This window comes from Heterodontus francisci, chromosome 34, assembly GCF_036365525.1.
Source record: "Heterodontus francisci isolate sHetFra1 chromosome 34, sHetFra1.hap1, whole genome shotgun sequence".
In the NCBI taxonomy this organism is placed as follows: Eukaryota; Metazoa; Chordata; class Chondrichthyes; order Heterodontiformes; family Heterodontidae; genus Heterodontus; species Heterodontus francisci.
The window spans coordinates 13,582,604-13,607,079 of NC_090404.1; the positions used below are offsets into that span (position 1 = coordinate 13,582,604).

Genomic DNA, 24,476 nt, shown 5'->3' on the forward strand with positions numbered 1-24,476 from the left:
GTTTAAATTTGAACCGGGTTTTCAGGTGTGATGCTCTATTCACACATTGAAGGTGAGAGAGATGCCGTGGGACAGACACTAAGTCCAGTAGCTGAAAGTGATTAACAGACTGGATTTTGCGTTTAGTGACCCTGGGTGTGTTACCAATACCTTCCCTGGATCCCAAGGCCAGGCGAGACAATTTGAAAAGTATGGGGAGCAGAGACTTATCCATGAGTGTAACCGAAGATATGAGAACTGAAATAATCTAGAGTTAGAAAGGAGAAAAGTCCCAAAAAATCGAACAGTTGGTAACAGGACATCAATTAGTCTCCTCCTCTCCTGGAAAAATCAAGGACTGAACAAGTGTGTGTTTGACACAAATCTTATTTATTTAGTAAATAACAAAATTAAACTCCAGCCCAGTTGTAGGGGCTATTAACATCAGCAGAAACAAATTCCACTTTCAGAATGAACATGGTTCAGCCCTGGACATGATTAACTGCAGAATCCGAGCACTGAAACAGCAACAATTTGCATTTAGTTAGCACGTTCAGCATAATAAAAAGTCCCAAGATGCTTTCAAAGAGCATTACGAAACAAAATATGATACCAAGCAGTCTAGTGTAATATAAACTGAGGCAGGCAGTGTCTAGTGCAATGTAAACTGAGGCAGTGTCTAGTGCAATGTAAACTGAGGCAGCGTCTAGTGCAATGTAAACTGAGGCAGGGTCCATTGTAATAAAACAGAGAAAGGGTCCATGTAATATAAACAGAAACAAGACTGAGTGTAATATAAAGAGAGACCTGGTCTATTACAGTGTAATCGAGAGGAAGGTGAATAATGTTAGCAGAGACATCGTCTAGCATAGTTACAATAAAGATAGGACAAATGCAATATAAATAGAGGCATTGTCTGGAGAAATAACTGAGGCAGAGCCTTGTGTAATACAAACAGAGAGATGTTCAACATTCAGAATAACAAGCACAGGTCCCACTGTAATATAAACAGAGACATGTCAACAACAATAAGAACAAGCAATGACCATAGCAAACAAGAGAGAATCTAACCATCTCCACTTGAAGTTCACTGGCATTACCATCTCTGAATCCTCCACTATCAACATCCTGGGGGTTGCCATTGACCAGAAACTGAACTGGACCAGCCACATAAATACTGTGGTTGCAAGAGCAGGTCCGAGGCTAGGAATTCTGCAGTGAGTAACTCACCTCCTGTCTCCCCAAAGCCTGTCCACCATCTACAAGGCACAAGTCAGGAGTGTGATGGAATACTCTCCACTTGCCTGGATGGGTGCAGCTCCAACAACACTCAAGAAGCTCGACACCATGCAGGGCAAAGTAGCCTGCTTGATTGGCACCCCATCCACAAACATTCACTCCTTCCACCACCGACGCACAATGGCAGCGGTTTGTACCATCTACAAGATACACTGCAGCAAATCACCAAGGCTCCTTCGACAGCACCTTCCAAACCTACGACCTCTACCATCTCGAAGGACAAGGGAAGCAGCTGCTTGGAACATCTGCAAGTTCCCCTCCAAACCACACACCATCCTGACTTGGAACTATATCGCCATTCCTTCACTGTCGCTGTGTCAATATCCTGGAACTCTCTTCTTAACAGCACTGCGGGTGTACCTACACCCCAAGAACTGCAGTGGTCCAAGAAGGCAGCTTGCCACCACCTTCTCAAAGGCAATTAGGGATGGGAAATAAATGCTGCCCTAGCCAGCGATGCCACATCCCCTGAATAAATAAAAAAAATGATCTGTATTTATAAAGAGTCTCTAAAACAATGAAATGTCCCATCAGCAGGTAACAACAGTGATCATATTGATTTATCGACAATGCAGAGGTTGATGTTGCTGAGCATATAAGTCACTGTCTGCACTGTCAGAGCAAGGAAGATTATTGGTATCAATATTAATAATACTCAGATTGCTGGACAGCTCAATGTTAATAGACCAGGTAGCTTTAGAAATAATCTGAAGGTGAAATAATAACTAAATCCATTTCAATCCACACTCAGAGAGGATTATAAGGTCTTGGAGAGGGTGCAGAGGGAATTTGATAGAATTGGAACAGGGATGAGGGACTTCAGTTCTGCAGAGAGATTACAGAAGCTGGGATCATTTGCCTTAGAGCAGAGGGGTCTAAAGGGAGATTTAACTGAGCTAATGGACTGTGAATGATGTTGATAGTGTTGCTGGTGAGATATTGTTCTCACTGGCCAGAATGTCGCTAACCCGAAGAAACAGATTTGAGATAATTGGCAAGGGAAGAAGGAGGAAGATGTGGAGATTTTTTTTTAATGAAGCCAGTTGTTATGAGCTGGAATGAATTACCCAAAAGGACGGTGTAAACACATTCAATAATAACTTTCAAAAGGGAATTGAATAATTACTTGAAAAGGAAGGATCTTCAGGACTTTGGAGAAAGACCAGGAGAGTGGAGCTGATTGGACAGCTCTTTCAGAGAGGTGCCACGATGGGCCGAATGGCCTCCTCCGGTGCTGTCATATTCCATGATTCATTGAATTTCAATTGCATTAATCAAAAGTTTTGTAATTGTGCTCCTGAAGTTGGTATTTGCGATATTAGTATATGGAAACTTAACAGCAATAGTATTAACCAATGTAGATATAAAATGTCACCTGGACACATTAAAATTTCAGTAGCAGCTTGGCTAAAGTAACTTGACTCTGATTTCAGAATCAGTAAATTGTGGATTCCACGTCAGCTTCAGAAACTGAGTATTTTTTTTAATTTCCAAAATGTACTTTAGTCATAAAAATCTGTAAAAGATGCATGACAAAACAGTTCCAAACAGCACCAAGTCAAAAAATACAAACAGTGCAAATGAGGTCAGTTTCCTTCAATACAGGAGTGAGTTGCCTCACAACTCTTCCATTTCATTTTTCATGCCATATGCATTTACAGCAAACGAAAATTTTCCTGATACAGTTCGAGGGGTTTTCCATGGATCCAGCCACTCAGTTCAGCTTGGTGGGTGAACCTTACATAGTGGTCTTTCCCCATTGAGCCTTTGCTGCGGCCGCCCCAAGCTTCAGTGCGTCCCTCAGCACGTAGTCCTGGACCTTGGAATGTGCCAGTCCGCAACATTTGGTCGTGGACAACCCTTTGCGCTGGAAGACCAGCAAGTTCTGGGCAGACCAAAGGGCGTCTTTCACCGAATTGATAGTCCTCCAGCAGCAGTTGATGTTTGTCTCGGTGTGCATCCCTGGGAACAGCCCGTAGAGCACAGACTCCTGCGTTACAGAGCTGCTTGGGATGAATCTCGACAAAAACCACTGCATCTCTTTCCACATCTGCTTTGCAAAGACACATTCCAGAAGGAGGTGGACAACCATCTCTTCCCCACCACAGCCACCGCGGGGGCATTGTGCAGAAGGGTCGAGACTTCGGGCGTGCAGGAAAAATCTGACGGGGAGGGCTCTTCTCACCACCAGCCAAGCTACATCTTGGTGCTTGTTTGAAAGTTCTGGTGATGAGGCATTCTGCCAAATGACTTTGGCGGTCTGCTCAGGGATCCATCCGACAGGATCCACCATCTCCTTTTCTCGTAGGGCCTTGAGGACATTCTGTGGAGACCACTGCCTGATGGATCGGTGGTCAAAGGTGTTTTTCTGCAGAAACTGTTCCATGAAGGATAGGTGGTACGGCAGGGTCCAAATGGATGGAGCGTTCCGCGGCAATGTGACCAGGCCCATCCTTCACAACACTGGGGACAGATAGAACCTCAGCCTATAGTTACACTTGGAGTTTGTGTACTGGAGATCTACACACAGCTTGATGCAGCCGCACATGAAGGTAGATATCAGGATGAGGGCGATGTTGGGTACATTTTTCCCGCCCTTATCCAGAGGTTTGAACATCGTGTCCCTCCAGACCTGGTCCATTTTGGATCCCCAGATGAAGCGGAAAATGGCTCGGGTGACCGCCACAGCACAGGAGTGGGGTATGTGCCAGACCTGCACCACGTACAGCAACAACGTGAGTGCCTCGCACCTGATGACCAGGTTCTTACCCACAATGGAGAGAGATCACTGCTCCCACATGCTCAGCTTGTGTTGTACCCTGGCTACTCGCTCCTCCCAGGTTTTGGTGCATGTCCCAGCCCTTCTGAACCATATCCCCAGCACCTTTAGGTAGTCTGACCTGACGGTGAAGGGGACAAAGGTTCGGTCAGCCCAGTTCCCAAAGAACATGGCCTCGCTCTTGCCGTGGTTAACTTTGGCTCCCGAGGCCAGTTTAAACTGGTCGCAGATGCTCATCAGTCTGTGCACAGATAGTGGATCCGAGCAGAAGACGGTGACGTCATCCATGTACAGGGAGGTTTTAACCTGAGTGCCTCCACTGCCTGGGATTGTCACCCCTCTTATGCTCGCATCCTTCCTAATAGACTCAGCAAAGGGTTCAATACAGCAAACAAACAAGACAGGGGAGAGAGGACAGCCCTGTCTGACTCCAGATTGGATCGGGAAACTTTCTGATTCCCACCCATTGATTGAGACTTCGCTACTGATGTTTGTGCAGAACAGTTTGATCCAATTGCAGATTCCATCCCCAAACCCCATTTTGGAAAGCACGTCCATCATGTAGGTGTGTGATATCCTGTCAAAAGCCTTCTCCTGGTCCAGGCTGATGAGGCAGGTGTCCACCCTGCTGTCCTGCACATAGGCGATCGTATCCCTGCGTAGCGCGAGACTATCAGAGATATTCCTGCTGGGTATAGTACAGGTCTGATCAGGGTGGATCACCAACTCCAGAGCAGACTTGACTCGACTGGCTATGACTTTGGACAGAATCTTGTAGTCAACATTAAGCAGTGAGATGGGCCACCAATTTCTGATTTCTGCCCTCTCCCCCTTCCGCTTGTAGATGAGGGTGATGATGCCTTTCCTCATGATTTCTGACATGCTGCTGGCCAGGAGCATACTCTTGTATACTTCTAGCAGGTCCGGGCCGACCCAGTCCCACAGGCCTGAATACAACTCGACTGGTAAGCTGTCGCTCATCTCGAAGGACTTGACGGCCTTTGTCAGCTCGTCCAGAGTTAGCGGCTTTTCCAGTCTCTCCCTCCTGCTGTCATCTAAGACCTCTGTGTTAGATGACAGGAAAGATTGGGAGGCTCTGCTGTCTGTGGGCTTCGCATCATACAGCCCAGCATAAAAGGATTTGCTGATCCTTAGTATGTCGGACTGCAAAGACGTTACCGAGCCATCCTCTTCCTTCAGGCGGCTGATAACAGAGCTCTCTGTGTGTACCTTTTGGAAGAAGTAACGCGAGCACATCTCATCCTGCTCAATGGAGTGGACTCTGGACTGGAAGATGATCTTGGAAGCCTCCGTGGCAAAGAGCGAGGCCTGCTGGCTCTTCAGTTCATGGAGATCCTCCATGACCACGACCCCCCTCGACTGCAGCCAGAGCAGATTTTGCATACTTTTCTGGAGTTGGGACATTTCCCTCTGTCTCTCTCTCGCCCTCTGAACACCTTTGAAGATAAAGAACCTCTTGATGTTTTCATTGATCACCTCCCACCAGTGAACTGGAGACTTAAAGAGGGGTTTCATGGTTCTGCAACCTTTGCAGTCCCTTTTGAGTTCCTCAACATTCTCTGGGGTTAGCAGTGTAGCATTGAGCTTCCACGTCCCTCTGCCAACCCGCTGCTCATCCTGTAAGTGACAGTCGGCCAGTAAGAAGCAAGGGTCGGAGAAGAACACCGACTTGACATCGGTGGATCTGATCATGACAGCACGGGACACAAACAGGAAGTCAATCCTGGAACGGGCAGACCATTCGATCTCGACCATGTGTATCTATGCTGCACTCCGTCTGCAGGTTTGCTGAAGACATCGTGCAGTTTGGCTTTTTTTACTGTTTCTATTAGAAATCTGGACATAGCGTCCAGTTTGCTGTCATCTCTGCCGGATCGTCCAGCTGCATCGATGATGCAGTTGAAGTCACCACCTAGGATGACCGGCCTGGACATCGCCAGCAGCAGTGGGAGCTGCTGGAAGACAGTCAGCCACTCGTTGCTTTGAACCGGGGCATACACGTTGATCAACCAGAGCGGAGCATTCTTGTACATTACATCTGCTACGAGGAAGCGACCACATTAACTTCGGAGATGGTGACATTACCTCCCCACAGCAGAATACCCAGGCCAGAGGAACAGCAATCGTTACACCCTGACCAGATCGATGGCCCATGGGACCACCATCGCATCCATTGCCTGTAGGTGCTGAGGTGCGGTATTCCACACTCCTGCAGAAACAGTAGGTCAGCTTTGACCTTGGTGAGGTAATCCAAGGTTGAAACACATCGTGTAGTAGATTTAATGCTACGCACATTAATTGAAGCAATCCTTATACCCATCTTTAAAAAGTTAGTTGTTGCTTCCCATTCCATTTGTCCTTGCTAGTCCCAGTCCTTCGGGATGTTCCTGCATACTCATAGTGTACGCAAGCTGTTTCATGTTGGTTGGGCTCAGAAATCCCTCCTGGTTTTCATGTAGAGCTTGTTCCGCAGGGGTGACATCGGGGTGGGGGTGGGGGGTCTTGTAGGCTGAAAGGATTGGGCTGTTCTCTGCTGTTCCCCTCTGTTCCTCCTCGAAAACATCACTGCTCCTGGCTTTCTGGAGCTGAGGTGTGCCAGACATGTCTTCGCTCGCGGTGTCCCGGAGCTGGGATGTGCTGGCCATGTCACTAGGTGTGGTGCTTTGGGGTTGGGGCATGCCGGGCCCATCGCAGCTTCCATTGCCCGGGGGCTGGGGGGCTTTATCTACCAGCTCCTTTGAGTTATGCCACCTCTTTTGAAGGTGCCATCGTTCCAGCACTTCCTCGTCCAGTGAAGAGGAGCTGCTGTAGTCTGTCTCAGACAGTAACCTCCCCTTGCCCCTGGTTTGGGTGGTGGCCTGTTCCGCTATTGGAGGTCTTTTCTTTGTGGTTTTCCTTTGTACCACTTGCCACTGACCTGTTTGTCCTTCTGCTGCCTCCTCCTCCATTGATTCTGTCTGTGGAGGAGGGGTTTTGGGGCGCAGGGTAGATGCTGGGTCACTGGTTTCAGCTGCCTTCCCTTTCTTCTCTTTCTCAGGTAGACTTTCCTTGCTGTGGAGAAGGTTGCTTGTCTCCTTTCCAGCACCGGATGCCTTCGTCATACCTTCTTCCGGCCTTTCCTTGGACTTTGCCACCTGAGCATAACTGAGACAGCATTTGGGGCAGGTTTTGTAGAGGTGGCCTGCTGCACCACACAAGTTGCAACACTCGCCCTGTTTACAGTCCTTCATCTGATGGCCTTCCTCCTTGCAGTTCTTGCAGACAACCGTGCTGCAGTTAGCTGCCACGTGACCAGATTTGCCACAGGTGCGACAAACTCTGGGCTGCCCAGCGTAGACCAAGAAGCCTCGACTTCCCCCGATAGCGAAGCTGGAGGGAGGGTGGATGATGGTTCTACTGGGATCGACCTTCAAGGTCACCTTGACCTGCCGCTTGCTGGTCCAAATCCCAAAAGGGTCCTTGACATCAGTGCTGCTGCTGGCCACCTCGACGTACCTGGCGAGAAAGGTGAGTACATCCACCACCGGAACATGGGGATTATAGAGGTGAATTGTCACCACCCAGTCACGTTGTGACGGAAGTGTGAAGAGTGGCTCCACTGAGAGGATCGACAGTGGTGCCCGGTCGCCTTTCTCCTTGAACGCTTCCAGGAACTTGATGCATCCCGCCACGTTCTGGAACATCACGTCGAAATATCCACTGCTGGGGAAATCCTGCAGGCAGAAGATGTCCATAGTTTGAAATCCACAGCAATCGATAAGGATTTTCTTGATGAAAAAGGTGCGATCAACCTGTTCATCTCCTCCATTGTCCTTCACCACCACCTGAACAGTGGTACGCACTCCCTGGCCTGAAGTTCGGGGATTGGTTATAGCCATTTTACTCAAAGCATAACCAGGATCAAAAGCCACTGATCATGGTTTCTCCTCTGCCAAGTATTAAACTGATAAGAACAGATACAACACTTGATCTTAGCCAAAAGGCCGAGAAGCGATGAAACTGAGTATATTAACCATTGGTTTCCAATTGGTACAGTGCTGAAAGGGCACTATCTTTCCAGGGACAATCTGAAACAATAATCTCTCCCCCACACCTTTTCTGGTGAGGTAGACATTAAAGATCCCATGATTCCACACTGTGTCCTGATCACCATTCCTCCCTTGAACCAAGATCAACAAAAATACATTAACAGCAATTGAACCACTTTGCTCTATTCCTGATGTATCTGTGCACAAACCGGCCACGTTTACCTGGAATAAGTTTCATTTTAAATCCTTTGGTACCTCCCACAGAAAGCGATGAGCTGGTACATCAGCACAAGTTGTTTCTTGATACATTACTATCACAAACAGTAACTAACATCGACACTTTCACAACAGGAGCAATGTCAATGCCTGGCCAGTGGATGGCAGTGAAAACCTAATTCTTGACATGAAATAGGCGCAGCCTCACAGCACTGGAGCCACTCTGTTTGTATTACATAGAGACCCTGTTTCTGTTTTTATATTACACTGGACCCTGTCTCTGTTTATATTACACTGGATCCTGTCTCTGTTTATATTACACTGGACGCTGTCTCTGTTTAGATTACACTGGACCCTGTCTCTGTTTATATCACACTGGACCCTGTCTGTTTATATCACACTGGACCCTGTCTCTGTTTATATTACACTGGACGCTGTCTCAGTTTATATTACACTGGACGCTGTCTCTGTTTATATTACACTGGACCCTGTCTCTGTTTATGTTACACTGGACCCTGTCTCTGTTTATATTTCACTGGACCCTGTCTCTGTTTAGATTACACTAGACCCCGTCTGATTATATTTCACTAGATACGGTCTCTGTCTGTATTACATTAGACACGGTTTCTGTTTACATTGCATTAGATGCGGCCTCTGGTTGTATTTCACTGGACCCTGTCTCTGTTCATATTGCACTGGACCCCTTCTCTGTTGCATTACACTAGACCCTATCTCATGGGAACATAGGAAATAGGAGCAGGAGTAGACCATTCTGCTCCTCGACCCTGCTTCACCATTCAACTAGATCTTTTTTTTATTCATTCATGGGATGTGGGCGTCACTGGCTAGGCCAACATCTATTGCCCATCCCTAAGAGGTGCATTTAAGAGTCAACCACATTGCTGTGGGTCCAGAGTCACATGTAGACCAGGTAAGGACAGCAGATTTCCTTCCCTAAAGGACATTAGTGAACCAGATGGGGTTTTAACAACAATCGACAATGGTTTCATACCATGCCATCATTAGGTTATCTTTTAATTCCAGATTTGTTAATTGAATTCAATATTCCACCTTCTGCTGTGGTAGGCTTCGAGCCCATATCTCCAGGGCAATACCTTAGGTCGCTAGGTTACTGGTCCAGTGACAACACCACGACGCCACGACCTCCCCATGGCTGGTCTTCTCCCTCAATGCCATTTTCCTGCATCATCCCACTGTCTCTTGGTATCTTTAATATCTAGAAATCTATCGATTTCTGTCTTGAACATACTCAATGACTGAGGCTCTGCAGCCCTCTAGGGTAAAAGATTCTGAAGATTCATCAGCACCTGAATGAATAAATACCTGCTCATCTGAGTCCTAGATGGCTACCCTCTTTTTCTGAGACTGTTTCTTGACCCCTCAGCCAGGGTAAACATCCTCCCTGCATCTGCCTTGTCGAGCTCTTTAAGAATTTTGTATGCTTCAATGAGATCACCTCTCGAGAATGTAGGCCCAGTCTCTTCAATCTTTCCTCATAGAACACTCCCGCCTTACCAGGGATCAGTCTGGTGAATCTTCATTGCACTCCCACTATGGCGAGTACATCCTTTCTTAGGTAAGGAGACCCAAACTGTACACAATGATCCCGGTGCGGTCTCACCAATGCTCGATACAATGGCAGCAAGACTTCTTTACTCCTGTACTCAAAGCCTCTTGTAATAAAGGCCAACATACCATTTGTCTTCCTAATTGCTTGCTGCACTGCAGGTTAGCTATCAGTGACTCATGAGCAGGGAGACCCAGATTCCTTTGGACATCAACACTTCCCAATTTCTCACCATTTAAGAAATAGACTGAATATCTGTTTTTCCAACCAAAATGGATAACTATGCATCTTTACACATTATAGTCCATTTGCTATGTTCTTTCCCACTCACTTAGCCTGACTAAATCCTCCTGAAGCCTCTTTTCATCCTCTTCACAACTCACATTCCCATTTAGGTTTGTGTCATCAGCAAACCTGGAAATATCATATGAGGTCCCCACATCCAAATCATTGATATAGGTTATGAATAACTGGGGCCCAAACACTGATCCTTAACAGTACCCCACGAGTCACAATTTGCCAATCTGAGAATGACATGTTTATTCTTACTCTCTGTTTTCTGTCTGTTAACCAATTCTTAATCCATGCCAGTATATTACCCCATTGAGTCCATTGAGGTGAAGAAGGAGCTGCGGGACCCGAGAGAAGTCCTGTGAAAAGGTGCCCCGAACACCCAAAACATCCACGAACGGCCCCCCCGGCCGCAACTTCAAAGCGCCCGCGGGAGATGGCTCGGAGAGCATCTGCAGCGCACTGTCGGCAATGCTGCATGCCTTTATTTAAACCACTGGAAAAAAAAAACCCTTAGCAAATGTAATCACCTCTAAGTCTGCCAAATGATGCTTCACCTCCCGAAGGACGTGGATGAGCTTTCCGGACGTCGATGGTGGGCACTGAGGAAATGGCTTATTACCTGCACCAGCTTCCCCCCCCCTCCCCCCCCTTTACCCCCCTTCCACCCCCCCCACCCCCGTCCCCTTCCCTGCTCCACCCTCTCAGCTCACCCCCTCACAACCCCGTCCCAGCCCGCACCCCCCTCGCACCATCTTCACCCCGCACCCCCTTCCCCTGCACCCCCCCCCCACCCCCTCCCTCTACCCCTCCCCCTTGCATCCCCTCCTCCCACCGGCACCATCCTACACCTGTGTAGGGGCCCCAACAACCCCACTGCCTTGTGGGCGTCTCGGGAGAGACCAAGGCTAAGGGAGTAAACCCTAACAGAAAATCCGGAGCGGAACCCCGTAGGCGGTCATGTGTCACCTTTGGCATGTTTCCGGCAGTTCCTGCAGCCATACTGGTGCCAAACGTCGTGTCCTGCACTCCTTTGGACCCCACCAGAAAGGCCGAGAGGGGGGTTTTGACGACTGGGCAACTCTCAACCTCCATAAATTTGCCCAGGCATGCGCCATGGAGAGGTCACTCCATAGTTGCCTCACAGCGACTGAAACAACACGGAAGGCAGCAGTTACGGGTTATAAGTCCAGATAAATTGGCGTAGAAACTGGGCGCCACGGGTTGCCTTTGTCGGTGGGAGAGGTCATTGCACCTCACTGGACAGCTACCGCCCGCCTCAAACCGGGCAGCCCCCGGTCAATAAGGTTCTGTCCCGCCACAGTCTGCCTGCTTCAATGGGTGCTTGGAGCTCAGGGTCATTGCCCGAAAGGTGGACTGATACACCGCACCAAACAACATGAAAAAAGGAAAGAAGGTACCAGCCCTTCGCTTTGCAAGCTGGAACGTCAGAACTATGTGTCCTGGCCTGTCGGAAGACCTTACACAAATCAACGATTCTCGGAAGACCGCCATCATTAACAACGAGCTCAGTAGATTCAATGTGGACATTGCAGCACTTCAGGAGACTCGCCTCCCTGCGAGTGGCTCTCTAGCAGAGCAAGACTACACCTTCTTCTGGCAGGGCAGGGATCCTGAAGAACCAAGACAGCATGGAGTGGGCTTCGCCATCAGAAACTCCTTGCTCAGCATGATAGAGCCTCCCTCAAATGGCTCGGAATGCATACTGTCCATCCGACTGCTCACCACCTCTGGTCCAGTACACCTACTCAGCATCTATGCTCCAACACTCTGTTCCGCACCTGAAGCTAAAGACCAGTTCTATGAACAACTCCATAACATCATTAGCAGCATCCCCAACACCGAACACCTATTCCTGCTGGGGGACTTTAATGCCAGGGTTGGGGCCGACCATGACTCATGGCCCTCCTGCCTTGGGCGCTATGGCGTTGGAAGGATGAATGAGAACGGGCAGAGACTGCTTGAGTTGTGTACCTATCATAACCTCTGCATCACCAACTCGTTCTTTCACACTAAACCCTGTCACCAGGTTTCATGGAGGCACCCAAGATCACGTCGTTGGCACCAGCTAGACCTCATTGTCACAAGGCGAGCCGCCTTAAACAGTGTTCAAATCACACGCAGCTTCCACAGTGCGGACTGCGACACCGACCACTCCCTGGTGTGCAGCAAGGTTAGACTCAGACCAAAGAAGTTGCATCATTCCAAGCAGAAGGGCCACCCGCGCATCAACACGAGCAGAATTTCTCACCCACAGCTGTTACAAAAATTTCTAAATTCACTTGTAACAGCCCTTCAAAACACTCCCACAGGGGATGCTGAGACCAAGTGGGCCCACATCAGAGACGCCATCTATGAGTCAGCTTTGACCACCTACGGCAAAAGTGCGAAGAGAAATGCAGACTGGTTTCAATCTCATAATGAAGAGCTGGAACCTGTCATAGCCGCTAAGCACATTGCACTTTTGAACTACAAGAAAGCCCCCAGCGATTTAACATCCGCAGCACTTAAAGCAGCCAGAAGTACTGCACAAAGAACAGCTAGGCGTTGCGCAAACGACTACTGGCAACACCTATGCAGCCATATTCAGCTGGCCTCAGACACCGGAAACATCAGAGGAATGTATGATGGCATGAAGAGAGCTCTTGGGCCAACCATCAAGAAGATCACCCCCCTCAAATCTAAATCGGGGGACATAATCACTGACCAACGCAAACAGATGGACCGCTGGGTTGAGCACTACCTAGAACTGTACTCCAGGGAGAATGCTGTCACTGAGACTGCCCTCAATGCAGCCCAGCCTCTACCAGTCATGGATGAGCTGGACATACAGCCAACCAAATCGGAACTCAGTGATGCCATTGATTCCCTAGCCAGCGGAAAAGCCCCTGGGAAGGACAGCATTACCCCTGAAATAATCAAGAGTGCCAAGCCTGCTATACTCTCAGCACTACATGAACTGCTATGCCTGTGCTGGGACGAGGGAGCAGTACCCCAGGACATGCGCGATGCCAACATCATCACCCTCTATAAAAACAAAGGTGACCGCGGTGACTGCAACAACTACCGTGGAATCTCCCTGCTCAGCATAGTGGGGAAAGTCTTTGCTCGAGTCGCTCTGAACAGGCTCCAGAAGCTGGCCGAGCGCGTCTACCCTGAGGCACAGTGTGGCTTTCGTGCAGAGAGATCGACTATTGACATGCTGTTCTCCCTTCGTCAGATACAGGAGAAATGCCGTGAACAACAGATGCCCCTCTACATTGCTTTCATTGATCTCACCAAAGCCTTTGACCTCGTCAGCAGACGTGGTCTCTTCAGACTACTAGAAAAGATCGGATGTCCACCAAAGCTACTAAGTATCATCACCTCATTCCATGACAATATGAAAGGCACAATTCAACATGGTGGCTCCTCATCAGAGCCCTTTCCTATCCTGAGTGGTGTGAAACAGGGCTGTGTTCTCGCACCCACACTTTTTGGGATTTTCTTCTCCCTGCTGCTTTCACATGCGTTCAAATCCTCTGAAGAAGGAATTTTCCTCCACACAAGATCAGGGGGCAGGTTGTTCAACCTTGCCCGTCTAAGAGCGAAGTCCAAAGTACGGAAAGTCCTCATCAGAGAACTCCTCTTTGCTGACGATGCTGCTTTAACATCTCACACTGAAGAATGCCTGCAGAGTCTCATCGACAGGTTTGCGTCTGCCTGCAATGAATTTGGCCTAACCATCAGCCTCAAGAAAACGAACATCATGGGGCAGGATGTCAGAAATGCTCCATCCATCAATATTGGCGACCACGCTCTGGAAGTGGTTCAAGAGTTCACCTACCTGGGCTCAACTATCACCAGTAACCTGTCTCTAGATGCAGAAATCAACAAGCGCATGGGTAAGGCTTCCACTGCTATGTTCAGACTGGCCAAGAGAGTGTGGGAAAATGGCGCACTGACACGGAACACAAAAGTCCGAGTGGATCAGGCCTGTGTCCTCAGTACCTTGCTCTACGGCAGCGAGGCCTGGACAACGTATGCCAGCCAAGAGCGACGTCTCAATTCATTCCATCTTCGCTGCCTTCGGAGAATACTTGGCATCAGGTGGCAGGACTATATCTCCAACACAGAAGTCCTTGAAGCGGCCAACATCCCCAGCTTATACACACTACTGAGTCAGCGGCGCTTGAGATGGCTTGGCCATGTGAGCCGCATGGAAGATGGCAGGATCCCCAAAGACACATTGTACAGCGAGCTCGCCACTGGTATCAGACCCACCGGCCGTCCATGTCTCCGTTATAAAGACGTCTGCAAACGCGACATGAAATCGTGTGACATTGATCACAAGTCGTGGGAGTCAGTTGCCAGCATTCGCCAGAGCTGGCGGGCAGCCATAAAGACAGGGCTAAATTGTGGCGAGTCGAAGAGACTTAGTAGTTGGCAGGAAAAAAGACAGAGGCGCAAGGGGAGAGCCAACTGTGCAACAGCCCCAACAAACAAATTTCTCTGCAGCACCTGTGGAAGAGCCTGTCACTCCAGAATTGGCCTTTATAGCCACTCCAGGCGCTGCTTCACAAACCACTGACCACCTCCAGGCGCGTATCCATTGTCTCTCGAGATAAGGAGGCCCAAAAGAAAAGAAAGAATATTACCCCCAATCCCATGTGCTCTAATTTTGCCTATTACCCTCATGTGTGGGACTATGTTGAAAGCCTTCTGAAAATCCAAATACACCAAATCCACTGGTTTCCCTTATGCATTCTGCTAGTTGCATCCTCAAAAAACTCTAACAGGTTTGTCAAACACGATTTCCCTTTCATCAGTCCATGTTGACTCTGCCCAATCCTACAATTATTTTTTTAAGTCTCCACTTATCACATCATTTGTAATAGATTCTCACATTTCCCCCTCCTACTGATGGCGGGTTAACAGGTCTGTATATCCCCATTTTGTCTCTCCCTCCTTTCTTAAATATTATACTAGACTCTGTCACAGTTTATGGTAAACTAGACCCTGCCTCTGTTTGTATTAAAATAGACTCCATCTATGTGTATATTACATTAGACCCTGTCTCTGTTTATATTACTCCAGACCTCATCTTTGTTTATACTAAACTGGACTCTGTCTCTGTTTATATTACACTACACCCTGTCTCTACTTATATTACACTAGCCTCTGACTCAGTTTATTTTAATCAAGGACTTGTATCAGTAATCATTGCTCTAGGCTCTCACTCAGATTATATTAATCTAGATCCTGTGTCAGTAATTCCTGCAATAGACCCTGTCTCAGTTTATATTAATCTAGATCCTGTGTCAATAATTCCTGCAATAGACCCTGTCTCAGTTTATATTAATCTAGACCCTGTGTCTGTAATTCCTGTACTAGACCCCGTTTCAGTTTATATTAATCTAGACCCTGTGTCAGTAATTCCTGTACTAGACCCCGTTTCAGTTTATATTAATCTAGACCCTGTGTCAGTAATTCCTGTACTAGGCCCTGTCTCAGTTTATATTAATCTGGACCCTGTGTCAGTAATTCCTGTACTAGACCCTGTCTCAGTTTATATTAATCTGGACCCTGTGTCAATAATTCCTGTACTAGGCCCTGTCTCAGTTTATATTAATCTGGACCCTGTGTCAGTAATTCCTGTACTAGACCCTGTCTCAGTTTATATTAATCTAGACCCTGTGTCAGTAATTCCTCTACTAGACACTGTCTCAGTTTATATTAATCTCGACCCTGTGTCAGTAATTCCTCTACTAGACCCTGTCTCAGTTTATTTTAATCTGGACCCTGTGTCAGTAATTCCCATACCAGATCCTGTCTCAGTTTATCTTAATTTAGACCCTGTGTCAGTAATTCCTGTACTAGACCCTGTCTCAGTTTATTTTAATCTAGACCCTGTGTCGGTAATTCCTGTACTAGGCCCTGTCTCAGTTTATATTAATCTAGACCCTGTGTCAATAATTCCTGCAATAGACCCTGTCTCAGTTTATATTAATCTAGACCCTGTGTCTGTAATTCCTGTACTAGACCCCGTTTCAGTTTATATTAATCTAGACCCTGTGTCAGTAATTCCTGTACTAGACCCCGTTTCAGTTTATATTAATCTAGACCCTGTGTCAGTAATTCCTGTACTAGGCCCTGTCTCAGTTTATATTAATCTAGACCCTGTGTCTGTAATTCCTGTACTAGACCCCGTTTCAGTTTATATTAATCTAGACCCTGTGTCAGTAATTCCTGTACTAGACCCCGTTTCAGTTTATATTAATCTAGACCCTGTGTCTGTAATTCCTGTACTAGACCCCGTTTCAGTTTATATTAATCTAGACCCTGTGTCAGTAATTCCTGTACTAGACCCCGTTTCAGTTTATATTAATCTAGACCCTGTGTCAGTAATTCCTGTACTAGGCCCTGTCTCAGTTTATATTAATCTGGACCCTGTGTCAATAATTCCTGTACTAGGCCCTGTCTCAGTTTATATTAATCTGGACCCTGTGTCAATAATTCCTGTACTAGGCCCTGTCTCAGTTTATATTAATCTGGACCCTGTGTCAATAATTCCTGTACTAGGCCCTGTCTCAGTTTATATTAATCTGGACCCTGTGTCAGTAATTCCTGTACTAGACCCTGTCTCAGTTTATATTAATCTAGACCCTGTGTCAGTAATTCCTCTACTAGACACTGTCTCAGTTTATATTAATCTCGACCCTGTGTCAGTAATTCCTCTACTAGACCCTGTCTCAGTTTATATTAATCTAGACCCTGTGTCAGTAATTCCTGTACTAGACCCTGTCTCAGTTTATATTAATCTGGACCCTGTGTCAATAATTCCTGTACTAGGCCCTGTCTCAGTTTATATTAATCTGGACCCTGTGTCAGTAATTCCTGTACTAGACCCTGTCTCAGTTTATATTAATCTAGACCCTGTGTCAGTAATTCCTCTACTAGACCCTGTCTCAGTTTATTTTAATCTGGACCCTGTGTCAGTAATTCCCATACCAGATCCTGTCTCAGTTTATCTTAATTTAGACCCTGTGTCAGTAATTCCTGTACTAGACCCTGTCTCAGTTTATTTTAATCTAGACCCTGTGTCGGTAATTCCTGTACTAGGCCCTGTCTCAGTTTATATTAATCTAGACCCTGTGTCAATAATTCCTCTACTAGGCCCTGTCTCAGTTTATATTAATCTGGACCCTGTGTCAGTAATTCCTGTACGAGACCCTATCTCAGTTTATATTAATCTAGACCCAGTGTCAGTAATTTCTATACTAGACCCTGTCTCACTTTATATTAATCTAGACCCTGTGTCAGTAATTCCTGTACGAGACCCTATCTCAGTTTATATTAATCTAGACCCAGTGTCAGTAATTTCTATACTAGACCCTGTCTCACTTTATATTAATCTAGACCCTGTGTCAGTAATTCCTGTACTAGGCCCTGTCTCACTTTATATTAATCTAGACCCTGTGTCAGTAATTCCTGTACTAGACTCTGTCTCAGTTTATATTAATCTAGACCCTGTGTCAGTAATTCCTGTACTAGGCCCTGTCTCACTTTATATTAATCTAGACCCTATGTCAGTAATTCCTGTACTAGGCCCTGTCTCAGTTTATATTAATTTGGACCCAGTGTCAGTAATTTCTATACTAGACCCTGTCTCACTTCATATTAATTTGGACCCAGTGTCAGTAATTTCTATACTAGACCCTGTCTCACTTTATATTAATCTAGACCCTGTGTCAGTAATTCCCACACTAGACCCTGTCTCAGTTTATATTAATCTAGACCCTGTGTCAGTAATTATTGTACTTGGCCCTGTCTCACTTTATATTAATCTGGGCCCTGTGTCAGTAATTCCCACACTAGGCCCTGTCTCACTTTATGTTAATCTAGGCCCTGTATCAGTAATTCCCACACTAGGCCCTGTCTCACTTTATGTTAATCTAGGCCCTGTATCAGTAATTCCCACACTAGGCCCTGTCTCACTTTATATTAATCTAGGCCCTGTATCAGTAATTCCCACACTAGGCCCTGTCTCACTTTATGTTAATCTAGGCCCTGTATCAGTAATTCCCACACTAGGCCCTGTCTCACTTTATATTAGTCTAAGACCTGTATCAGTAATCTCTGCACAAGGCCCTGTATCACTTTATATTAGTCTAAGCCCTGTATCAGTAATCTCTGCACAAGGCCCTGTCTCACTTTATATTAACGTAGACCCTGTATCAGTGATCTCTGCACTAGGCCCTGTCTCAGTTTATTTTATTCCAGATCCTGTCACTTGGCCCTATCTCAGTAATTTCTGTACAAGCCAGTGTTTCTGTTTACCATAAAAATGACCATTTTTGTTTCTATTTCTCGAGACCATGTCTCTGTTTATATTACGCCTGGCCTGGCCCTTACTCACTTCATATTGAGATGACCATGTTTTTTTTTATATTCCACTAAGCCACTCCCAGTCCTGCATACAGGCAGATGGATAGATAGATAGATAGATAGATAGATAGATAGATAGATAGATAGATAGATAGATAGCCAGATAGCTAGATAGATAGATAGATAGATAGATAGATAGATAGATAGATAGATAGCCAGATAGATAGATAGATAGATAGCCAGATAGATAGATAGATAGATAGATAGATAGATAGATAGCTGGATAGATAGATAGATAGATAGATAGATAGATAGATAGATAGATAGATAGCCAGATAGATAGATAGATAGATAGATAGATAGATAGATAGCCAGATAGATAGATAGATAGATAGATAGATAGATAGATAGCCAGATAGATAGATAGATAGATAGATAGCCAGATAGCTGGATCGATAGATAGATAGATAGATAGATAGATAGATAGATAGATAGATAGATAGATAGATAGATAGCCAGATAGCTGGATAGATAGATAGATAGATAGATAGATAGCCAGATAGCTGGATAGATAGATAGATAGATAGATAGATAGATAGATAGATAGATAGCCAGATAGATAGATAGATAGATAGATAGATAGATAGATAGATAGCCAGATAGATAGATAGATAGATAGATAGATAGCCAGATAGCTGGATAGATAGATAGATAGATAGCCAGATAGCTGGATAGATAGATAGATAGATAGATAGATAGATAGATAGATAGATAGATAGATAGCCAGATAGCTGGATAGATAGATAGATAGATAGATAGCCAGATAGCTGGATAGATAGATAGATAGATAGATAGATAGATAGATAGATAGATAGATAGATAGATAGCCAGATAGCTGGATAGATAGATAGATAGATAGATAGATAGATAGATAGATAGATAGCCAGATAGATAGATAGATAGATAGATAGATAGATAGATAGATAGATAGATAGATAGATAGCCAGATAGCTGGATAGATAGATAGATAGATAGATAGATAGATAGATAGATAGATAGATAGATAGCCAGATAGCTGGATAGATAGATAGATAGATAGATAGATAGATAGATAGATAGATAGATGGATAGATAGACAGACAGACAGGCAGGCAGACAGACAGAGAGAGGGATGGATAGATAGATAGATAGATAGATAGATAGGCAGACAGACAGATAGATAGATAGACAGACAGACAGGCAGGCAGGCAGGCAGGCAGATAGAGAGAGAGGGATGGATAGATAGATAGACAGACAGACAGACATACAGGCAGATGGATAGATAGGAAAATAGATAGATCAATAGATAGATAGATAGATAGATAGATAGATAAATAGATAGATAGATAGATAGATAGATAGATAGATAGATAGATAGATAGCCAGATAGATAGATAGATAGATAGATAGATAGATAGATAGATAGATAGATAGATAGCCAGATAGCTGGATAGATAGATAGATAGATAGATAGATAGATAGATAGATAGATAGATAGATAGCCAGATAGCTGGATAGATAGATAGATAGATAGATAGATAGATAGATAGATAGATAGATGGATAGATAGACAGACAGACAGGCAGGCAGACAGACAGAGAGAGGGATGGATAGATAGATAGATAGATAGATAGATAGGCAGACAGACAGATAGATAGATAGACAGACAGACAGGCAGGCAGGCAGGCAGGCAGATAGAGAGAGAGGGATGGATAGATAGATAGACAGACAGACAGACATACAGGCAGATGGATAGATAGGAAAATAGATAGATCAATAGATAGATAGATAGATAGATAGATAGATAAATAGATAGATAGATAGATAGATAGATAGATAGATAGATAGATAGAAAACCCGCAGATGTAACACCTCTATTCAAATAAGGGGGGTGACAGAAAGTAGGAAACTATATGCAAGTTAACCTAACATTTGTCATTGGGAAGATGCTGGAATCCATTCTTAAGGAAGCAGTAGCAGGACATTTAGAAAACCATTTGGCGGACAGTGAGAATGAGACCAATCAACTGCAACAGGACATAGACAGACTAGTAGAATGGGAAGAAAAGTGGCAGATGGAAGTCAATACAGAGAAATGTGAGGTGTTGCATTTTGGCAAAAGGGGTAAGGAGAGGCAATATAGACTGAATGGTACAGTGCTAAACAGTGTACAGGAACAGAGGGACCTCGAGGTTAACGTGAAAAAAATCTTTAGAGGTGGCAGAACAAAGCAAAAGGGATCTTGGGCTTCAAAAATGGAGGAACTGAGTAGAAAATCAGGGAAGTAATGCTGAGTCTTTATAAAGCTCTGGTTAGGCTGCAACTAAAGTATTACATCAAGTTCTGGTCACCACACTTTAGGAAGGAAATCTGGGTCCTTGAGAGGGCACAGAAGACATTTACCAGAATGGTTCCAGAGATGAGGGATTTTTGCTCCAAGGTTAGGTTGGAGAAGCTGGGGTTTTTATCCTTGGAGCAAAGGAAATTGACAGGATATTTGATAGAGATGTACAAGATTATCACAGGATGGGATAGATTAGACCCAGATGGCAGTGGAGGCTGTGTCATTGTTTATATTCAAAGCTAAATTAGACACATATTTGATCTATGAGAGATTCAATGGTTATGGGGGCCGGAGGGGGTGGGGTGATGGGGCGGGGGGGAGGGGAGGGGGGAGGGGGTGGGGTGGTGGTGCAGGCAGGAAAGTGGAGTCAAGGTCATGATCAGATCAGCCATAATCTTACTAAATGGTGCAACTAGATAGAGGGGCCGAATGGCCTACTCCTGCTCCTATTTCTTATGTTCTGATAGATTTTTTAGATAGATAGATAGACAGACTGACAAAAAATATAGACAAATTGATAAACAGACAAATAAATAGACAAATAGATGGATAGACAGACATTGTGAGTCATACATATTAATATGAAATAAAGACATACATTTTTGAGGATATAATCATTTTGGTTGGAAGGCAGCTTTGTGCAGAGTGCCAAGAATACACAATTCTTAATGCTTGCAATGCAGTGCAGCAAGATAGGTGATTATGTCTAGCAAGTGTTTTTCAACATTTTATTATATTGCAATTTATTCAAAATGTAATAACATTGCAAATCGTTTATAAACAATAACAATTATTCACAACCGATTCTGTGGTGTGCTGTGAGAAAGCGATCTCAAACTTACCAGTCCATTACCAAGGCGCATTTAAAAGCAAAATACTGCGGATTCTGGAAATCTGAAATAAAAACAATAAATGCTGGAAATACTCAGCAGGTCTGGCAGCGTCTGTGCAGAGAGAAGCAGATTTAACGTTTCAGGTCAGCGACCCTTCTTCAGAACTGTTACCAAGGCGAGCAGGTCTGTCACTGAACTCACTGAACCTCTCTGTCTCTCAGACTGCACCAAAATCACTGAACCTCTCTCCTCTCTCAGACTGAACTCACTGAACCTCTCTCCTCTCTTAGACTGAACTCACTGAACCTCTCTCCTCTCTCACAGACTGAACTCACTGAACCTCTCTCCTCTCTCACAGACTGAACCCACTGAATCTCTCTCCTCTCTCATAGACTGAACTCACTGAACCTTTCTCCTCTCTCACAGACTGAACTCACTGAACCTCTCTCCTCTCTCACAGACTGAACTCACTGAACCTCTCTCCTCTCTCACAGACTGAACTCACTGAACCTCTCTCCTCTCTCACAGACTGAACTCACTGAACCTCTCTCCTCTCTCACAGACTCAACTCACTGAACCTTTCTCCTCTCTCAGACTGAACTCACTGAACCTCTCTCCTCTCTCACAGACTGAACTCACTGAACCTTTCTCCTCTCTCACAGACTGAACTCACTGAACCTCTCTCCGCTCTCTATCTTTCTCTTTCTCTCTCAAGCAGACCCTGACTTACATAAAATCTCCTATTTTCTAAAAATTCTCTTTGGGAAAATTCATTTTGTTAATTTCCCCCCTTTTCTCTCAGTGATAACGCTCGGTCCATCTCCCCCTTCAGTGAATACGCCAAAACCCAAATGAACTCATGTGTTTTATTCTTTAAATGAGAATGGAGGTGAATGTAATGTTAAGAATGAAGCAATCTGGTTCTTGGTGCTGTCAGAGTGAATCCACCCTCACAGGCAGGAGGACTGTTCATGGTGATAACATGAAACTGACACCTGCTATTTCATTCTCAAGGCAAAACAACTTCCTGTTTCTCTGCTGCCGGTTCCAAACCGCACATCTCACTTCTGAGCAGAAAATAAATCCAGGGGCCACAATCTGGTGGAAACATCTGCTAAGGCGGCCTATATCTGGCCACAGAGTCGGTGCAGAGTCACACAAATCACATTGTGGTGACATTTGCAAATGAACCTGTTGTTTCTGTTTCGAGTCTCCATTCTCGGACATAACTGGCAGTGTCTGTGGATCAGTCACCAATCTCCCTCTGCTCTCTGGAGCCGGGAGCTGGTAGTTTGCACCCTTTCATTTTATATCGTTCTCAATGTGTGTTCTTTGTTTCCTCTATTTCTCTGCTTTTATCTCTCACCATCTCATGTTTCTGCACTTTTTAGTCTCCCTTAGATTTTCTCTCTGTCTTTTTCTTTCTCCTTCTCTCGTATCACTCTGCATTTGTGTGTGTTCCTATTCCTCGAGGTGTTCAAATAATAAGGGGGTTTTGATAGATTGTGTAAGGAGAAACAAGGGTTCTCCTCCTTAGAGCCGGGAAGATTAAGGGGAGATTTAATAGAAATGTGCAAAATCCAGAATTTTTTTTTTGATAGAGTAGATAGGGAGAAACTGTTTCCAATAGCAGGAGGGTTTGTAAGCAGAGGACACAGAGATTTAAGATACTTGGCAACAGAACCAGAGGGAGAGATGAGGAGAATTTTGTTTTTATACAGTGATTTATTGTGATCTGGAATGCACACCCTGAAAAGGTGATGGAAGCAGATTGAACAGTAACGTTCAAAGGGAATTGGATAAATAGCTGAAGGGGAGCAAATTGGCAGCGTTATGGGGAATGGGACTAATTAGACACTTTTGCAGCGCTCTGAGTTTTCCTCTGGTGAGGTTTAGAAGTTTGATCTTTTCAGTCATAATTTGCCTCAAACAGAAGATTTAAAAGATTGGTTTCTACAAACTGTCAGATCCAGACCCTATATTTCTGTGTAACGCGGGGACTGCAAAAAGGAAAAAGAAAGACTTGCATTTGAATAGCGCTTTTCACTTCCACCAGATGTCTCAAAGGCATTACAGCCGATGACGTACTTTTGAAGTGCGGTCACTTGTAATATAGGAAACTCAGCAGCCACTTTGCACGCAGCAAGCTCCCACAAACAGCAACATGATAATGACCAGATAACCTGTTTTTGTGATCATGATTGAGAGATAAATATCGGCCAAGACACCAGGCAAAGCTCCTTTTCTCTTCTTCAAAATAGTACCATGGGATCTTTTACATCCACTCAAAGAAGCAGACACGGCCTCAGTTTAACATCTCAACTGAAAAAAACAGCACCTCAGCGCTCCCTCAGTACTGCACTACAGTGCCAGCCTTGACTTCTGTGCTCAACCCTGGGGTGGGTCTTGAACCTGTAAGCTTGTGATTCAGAGGTGAGAGTGTTACCAACTGAGGCACAGCTGACAGCTGCAGAAGGATGAAAAGGAACAGATTCTTTTCGGTTCCTCTGAGAAATGCTCTGTCACCTCAGATATTAGAAATCTCTGGAGTCCGCCTTGTCCTCATGGTCAACCCCCCTTTTGTGTATCAGCTCATAGTCAGTCACACGTGCCTCTGTCATGAGATTGCCACTCCTGTTTTATCACACAAATCCCTGTGCCACTCACCATA

General features: G+C 45.3%; 1 protein-coding gene and 1 pseudogene across 2 annotated transcripts in view; both read right to left on the bottom strand.

The window, feature by feature from the left end:
• Positions 1-22,605, bottom strand: part of LOC137349089 (zinc finger protein 774-like) — a 47,777-nt gene extending 25,172 nt beyond the window's left edge. The window contains exons 1-2 of one of the 2 annotated variants that reach the window (XM_068014414.1): positions 22,112-22,605; positions 21,815-22,011 (exon numbers count right to left, since the gene is read on the bottom strand). The gene's annotated coding sequence lies outside the window, so the exon portion shown is untranslated. Of the gene's footprint in view, positions 1-21,814 lie in introns of both variants that reach the window. The other variant, XM_068014413.1, reaches the window with a different exon arrangement.
• Positions 7,942-8,073, bottom strand: LOC137349439 (U2 spliceosomal RNA; annotated as a pseudogene).
• Positions 22,606-24,476: the final 1,871 nt, after the last annotated feature.